This window comes from Hemicordylus capensis, chromosome 2 (assembly GCF_027244095.1).
Source record: "Hemicordylus capensis ecotype Gifberg chromosome 2, rHemCap1.1.pri, whole genome shotgun sequence".
NCBI classification, from domain to species: domain Eukaryota; kingdom Metazoa; phylum Chordata; class Lepidosauria; order Squamata; family Cordylidae; genus Hemicordylus; species Hemicordylus capensis.
Window position 1 is genome coordinate 322713093 of NC_069658.1, and position 6000 is coordinate 322719092.

Here is a 6000-nt window from a genome sequence, read left to right on the forward strand (position 1 = left end):
TTAAGGAGCTTTGTTTTTGGAAACCAACATCCATATGTTCTGTGATTTGTGATGTCCTAAGGGGCCCTTTAAATTTTACCTCTAGATTTAAATTTTACCTTTTACCTAGAGTTCAGAATGGATTTCTCAGGCTGGCACTGGTGAGGTTTAGACTTGCTTAGCTTCAGGAAAGGAACTGTTGGGTGTCTTTAAGATCAATATCTTGGCCGAACAAGAGGCATAAGTTAGTCTTGTCATGTAACAAAATAGCATCCATTTATCAGACTTACTCCCAGGTCCTCTTTTGGGGACACTGCTTCTGCAACGTCGGTGGAGAGGAAGTATTCCAATCCAATTTCCCCTGCCCTGTCCTAGAGTCAAACTGTAGCACTTGACTGCTCCATCTTGAGTAGACCAGGTGAAATGTTTGCTGTACATAATTTGAATCTTGGGTAACACTAATTTTCCCTCAGAGGTATGGGTTGTATCCGCAAGGATGCTGGATTGTCTCGACCTCCTGCTCCTAGACAGGGCCAATCAAGAGCTTTGGCTCGCAGCAGGAGGGAGGAGCAATCCCCTGAGACTCCAGTTCTTCGCCCTGTCTCGCTTCAGCAGGGCTGTTTTCTAATTGCTCCTCTGTTATCTAATTTCCCGCTGTCTGTACTTCACCTTTCTGCCTCGGCATAGCGAAAGGGGTTTGCAGGGAGAGGAAAAGGGAAGTTTGTGGTTCTTCTGCTGCAGCTCCTTGTGTGCCTTTATATTGGCGATGGAGTCTCAGCACAGCAAGAGAGAGGCGTCTCCCTCTCTTTCTGAGGATTCTGTGGCGCACTCTGTGTGCCAGGCCGAGTGGGTCGCGGCTTCCGCTCCCACACCCGGTTCTCGGACCCACAAGGCTGCCAAGAAGGCAAAAAAACATGAAAAGGATTCGCTTAAGGCCAGATCAGCAGGCGATCAGACCGAGCCCCAGTCACCCACCCGCGGAGATCGTCTCCAGGAAGGTGGGGGCAATTCTCCTTCAGAGGCTGCCGCTCCTGTACTGCAGTGCGAGACGGAGGTCGCGGGGTAGTCGGTAGGTGAGCCAACAGGGTTTTGGAGGGAGTGTCGGGACTGGGGGATTCCTACTCAGCGCCTCCCGCCAAGCGCTTGTGCACCACTATCGCGGCTGCCGATGCCGCCCTGTCCTGGGCAAAGCTGCCGAAGAGGAGGACGACGACATTCCTCATTTTGCAGCGACGCTGAGGCGCGTGGTGGCTGAGGAGTTCAGCAAATTGCCATGGCCACCCATTCCCATTGCTGTCCCGTTCCTGGTTCCAGCTCAGCTGCTTGCGGTGTTGCCATCATTTCTCGCCCCGCCACTTCCCGCCCAAATCCCGGGGGTGGCCATTTTGGCGGCTCTGGGTGCACCACACGCTGTTTCTCAGACCAGTCTGGCCAAGCACATTCTGGATGGAGGGCCCCCTGCCCAACCTCCTTGCCACCCGATCGCCTCTCCACCTGTTGCGCTCTCTCAGCACCCCCCTAGTCAGGAGTTCCCTGAGCCCTCGGATCTCTCCGACTCAGACAGAGAGGAAGGGGAACTCTCTGGGGATGAGGAGGAACCGACCTCCTCTCAACAGACAAACTATTGCCTGTTTTCTCAGGCGGATTATCCAGTTCTCCTGCATAAGGTCAGGAAAACCCTTCGCTTGGTGGTGGGGGTTCCACCTGCTTCCGAAGGATCAGAAGGGGACCCAACAGTGCTTCCCTCCTTAAGATCCCAAGAGGTCAGTGTTCCCTGTCCTCAGCTGTTCTTGGACGTGTTTCAGGCTGAATGGGATAAGCCCACTGAGGGCAAATGACCTTCAACAGTGGTGAGGCACATGTACAATTCTAGCAGCACTCTTATGAGTAAGCTTAAGGTGCCACTGGTGGATGCGGAGGTGGGCACTCTTGTCACGGGCTGTACTCCCTAAGGAAAGGGAGGATGCCTTAAAAAAAAGTGGAAGATAGAAAGCTCTGCGCAGGTCTCATGAGGCGACCGCGCTGTCCATTCAGTTGCTAATTCCGTCTTTGCTAGGGCTGCAGTTTTGTGGGTTAAAGAGCTCACTCCCGTGGTCCCGCCTGAGCTTACCAACCTTCAGCAGGGTCTTAAAAAATTAGGGAAGACGGTCAAGTTCATGGCGGATTCATCCTTGGACGCCGCCCAGATGTCTGCCAAGGCCTGGAGGGCAGGAGATGTGGCCGTGAGGTCTGGCTGCAGGAAATTTCTTTCCTCAAGTTGGGGGAAGCCAGGATGGAAGGAAACCTGAATCCTGTACCATGGTTTTGGTGAGTTCAAGGCAAAGGAAGCCAGAGCTTTTGGCTTTGGGGAGAGTTTAAACTAGGGAACAGTATGTTAGTCAGCTGTGGCGTTAGAAACTTATCTATCTTTTGTGTGCATTGTGCATCCTGGATATTGTTCTAAGTTTGTCTATCAATAATGCAACTAGGGCGCTGCAATAGCCTTGGTAAACTCTCAAAGGTGCTTTTTGTATTTTCTTACATTTATGTTCTTTGCAACTGGGTAACCATAATGTTTAAAGAGTATCTCTCCAATATCATCTGAGGGTGCTTTTTGAAGTATTCTTGCAACTACTGAGTGTTTCTTTTACCTGTAGCTAAAAGCTGAGAGTATGCTTCAGCATACTGAAGCAGTCTGTAGTATTTTGAATCAAGTTTTTCTCCGTTTATTCTTTGCATTTTACCTGCTCTGAGTGTATTTTTAACTACGGAAAAGGGGTTTTACTCTCAATTTAAATTGCTCAGCAACTCTACCAAGTGTTGTCATCTTGTGTAGGCTTGCATGTGGAGGTTTTTGTGTACTTTTCTAATAGTAAAGAGAAGGAGAGTTCCCTGGAATTCTGCCCACACCAGGGGGGATTAAATTCTGTTAAAAATGGGCATGGTGGCAGCGATTGAGCTACTAAAGGAACAGTTTAAGTTTAAAGGAAGAGCCTTTGTGGGTGAAGGCAAGAGAGAGGATGATTCAGCATTTTTTTCCCTTCACATGAGCTTGCTTTGAGACAAAGGCTGGATTAAATCTGTTACAGTGTTCAGGGTTTTTAATCACTGTAATTGTTTAATTGTTTTAAAATGTTTTAAAATTGTTAATTGTTGTGTTGGTTTTTAATTTGTTTTAGCTCTTTACTGTTTTAGTGGTTTGTTTTAATTGGAAACAGCCCTGAGCCATTTTGGAAGGGCGGTATACAAATCAAATCAAATCAATCAATAAAATAGCAAATGTGGTTCAAGTGTAAATAATACATATTGGGGCAAAAAACCCCAACTTCACATATATGCTGATGGGATCTGAGCTGTTGGCGACTGACCAGGAGAGAGAGATTCGGGCTGTGGTGCAACTCAGTGTGCAGCAGCTGTGAAAAAGGCTAATTCCATGCTAGGAATCATTAGGAAGGGGATTGAAAATAAAAAAATGCTAATATTATAATGCCCTTATACAAATCAACGGTGTGGCCACATCTGGAGTACTGTGTACAGCTTTGGTCACTGTATCTTAAAGAAGATATTGTCAAACTTGAAAAGGTGCAGAAGAGGGCAAACAATATTATTATTATTACTACTACTACTACTACTACATTTATATCCCGCTCTTCCTCCAAGGAGCCCAGAGTGGTGTACTACATACTTGAGTTTCTCTTTCACAACAACCCTGTGAAGTAGGTTAGGCTGAGAGAGAAGTGACTGGCCTAGAGTCACCCAGCTAGTTTCATGGCTGAATGGGATTTGAACTTAGGTCTCCCCAGTCCTAGTCCAGCACTCTAACCACTACACCATGCTGAGGGGCTTGGAGCACTTTCCTTATGAGGCTAGGCTACAGCATCTGGGGCTCTTTACTTTGGAAAACAGGCAACTAAGTGGAGATATGATTGAGGTGTATAATATTATGCATGACATGAAGAGAGTGGACAGAGAGAAACTTCTCCCTCTTTCACAATAGAATCAGGGGTCATCCCATGAAGCTGAAGGTTGGGAAATTTAGGACTGACAAGAGGAAGTACTTTGCTGGGTGACTCTGGGCCAGTCACTTCTCTCTCAGCCTAACCTACTTCACATGGTTGTTGTGAAAGAGAAACTCAAGTATGTAGTACACTGCTCTGGGCTCCTTGGAGGAAGAGCAGGATATAAATGTAAAATAATAATAATTGTGCTGTCCACTCTCTTCATGTCATGCATAATATTATACACCTCAATCATGGAATTCTTTGCCATGGGATGTGGTGATAGCCACCAGTTTAGATGGCTTTGAAAGGGGCTTAGTCAAATCCATGGAGACAGATCTATCAATGGCTACTAGTCTGGTGGCTATGGGCCACCTCCGGCCTCAGAGGCACGATTCCTCTCAATACCAGTTGCAGGGGAGCAATGGCAGGAGAGAGGGCATGCACATACCTCTTGCCTGTGGGCTCCCCAGAGGCATCTGGTGGGCCACTGTGAAACAGGATGCTGGACTAGATGGGCCTTGGGCCTGATCCGGCAGGGCTGTTCTTATCCCCTTAACCTTTTTTGTTCATTGCAGTGATACTGAGATCACTATACATTTGGAGGTCAAAGCAGCAGATGGTCTTGGGAAATCAAATGTTCTCATGCTGGTTTCTAAATGTTGCTATTTTAATGGCAGACTTGTCTCCATTTTATTTTCTTTGCCCTCTGCCACAATAAAATTTTTGGTTTTTTAAAAAGTGCACCAGCTTTTTTTGTTGTTCTTACATGGTAGTCATCTGGAAGGAAGTTTCAGCATGAAAGAAGCAAAAACATGTGATCTTCTTTTTAGACTGTGTTTAAAAACCTGTTACTTGTATTGAAGTGGCTTCACTTTGCCCTCAGTTGTAGAGCTCTTTTCTCAGAGATGGGGAAAGCAGGATAGCTCTTGCCGCCACTGCAGCAAGCAACATGGCAACAAAGAGACCAGGGGAAGGACCAGGGCTGCTGAGAGCTGGTTTGGGGCCCCGGTGAAAATGTGGGGGCGGGGGGGGGGGGCGTCAGCAAGGGCTGGCGGTTTGTGAAGGTTGTGCAACAAAATATTAGGTTAAGAGTCCCATCATTTTTGTCCAGGCCATTTTCATTTGTGTTGTTTGAAATATTCGGTGCAGCAGAACTCTAAAGCAAAGTCTGATTTTTGTTAAATGTGGAATAAACAATGATGGGTGCCAGTTAAGTTTGTCAGTCTCAAGTTATTTCAGAGACAATTGTGGGTTCTTTTTTTGTGGAGGGGTACCAACACATTTGTCCACGTGTGTGTGTGTGTGTTGTTGAATAGTCTTAATTGGCTGGCAGTGTTGTCTGGTTTGGCATTTAGCTATTTTGGGAAGGACTGGGTAAAGGAGAGAGAAAAGCAGCACAAAAAGACAGTTTGGTTTTGTATATAATAGTCTGACTCTTAGATTTCAAAGTTAAGCAGAAAGGCAGAGGTCCAATCATATAGTCCCCAAACAGCTTTCCAGGATCTCTTTCAGGGGCATAGCTAGGGGAGGGGGGCCCGTGTTCATCCCTCTCTCTGACGGCCCCCCAGAGTGAGGGAGATAGTGAAGAAAATAGGGAGGGATGGCACTGGAGGGCCCTCAGTTGCTGGGAGCCCATGTTCTTTGAACCCTTGCGCTCAATTATAGCTACGCCCCTGAATAGGATCTCCCAGCAGGATTTTGTCTGTGCTCATTTTAACCAGAGGATATGCTTTTCCCATTGTTCTGTCTGTACCAAACAAACTTAGTCACTACTTCAGAATGTTGGCATGAGGGGACAAACTTTCTTCCTAGGTGGGGACCTCTCATTAGTCCAGATGTTTGCTTTTTCAGCCTATTGGGTTTTAAATAAAGGGCCAGTGTTAGAAGTAGTGGTTTCAATTGGCTGATGTGGCTGTAAAACCTGAAATCACCCCCCCCTCCTCTGTATCCTCATCCCTTGAACTCAAATAATGCTGTTTAAAGCTTCCTGCTCCTTTCTGCTTAAGCTTGCTCTCCCCATGTGCTGAATGACTGGTATAAT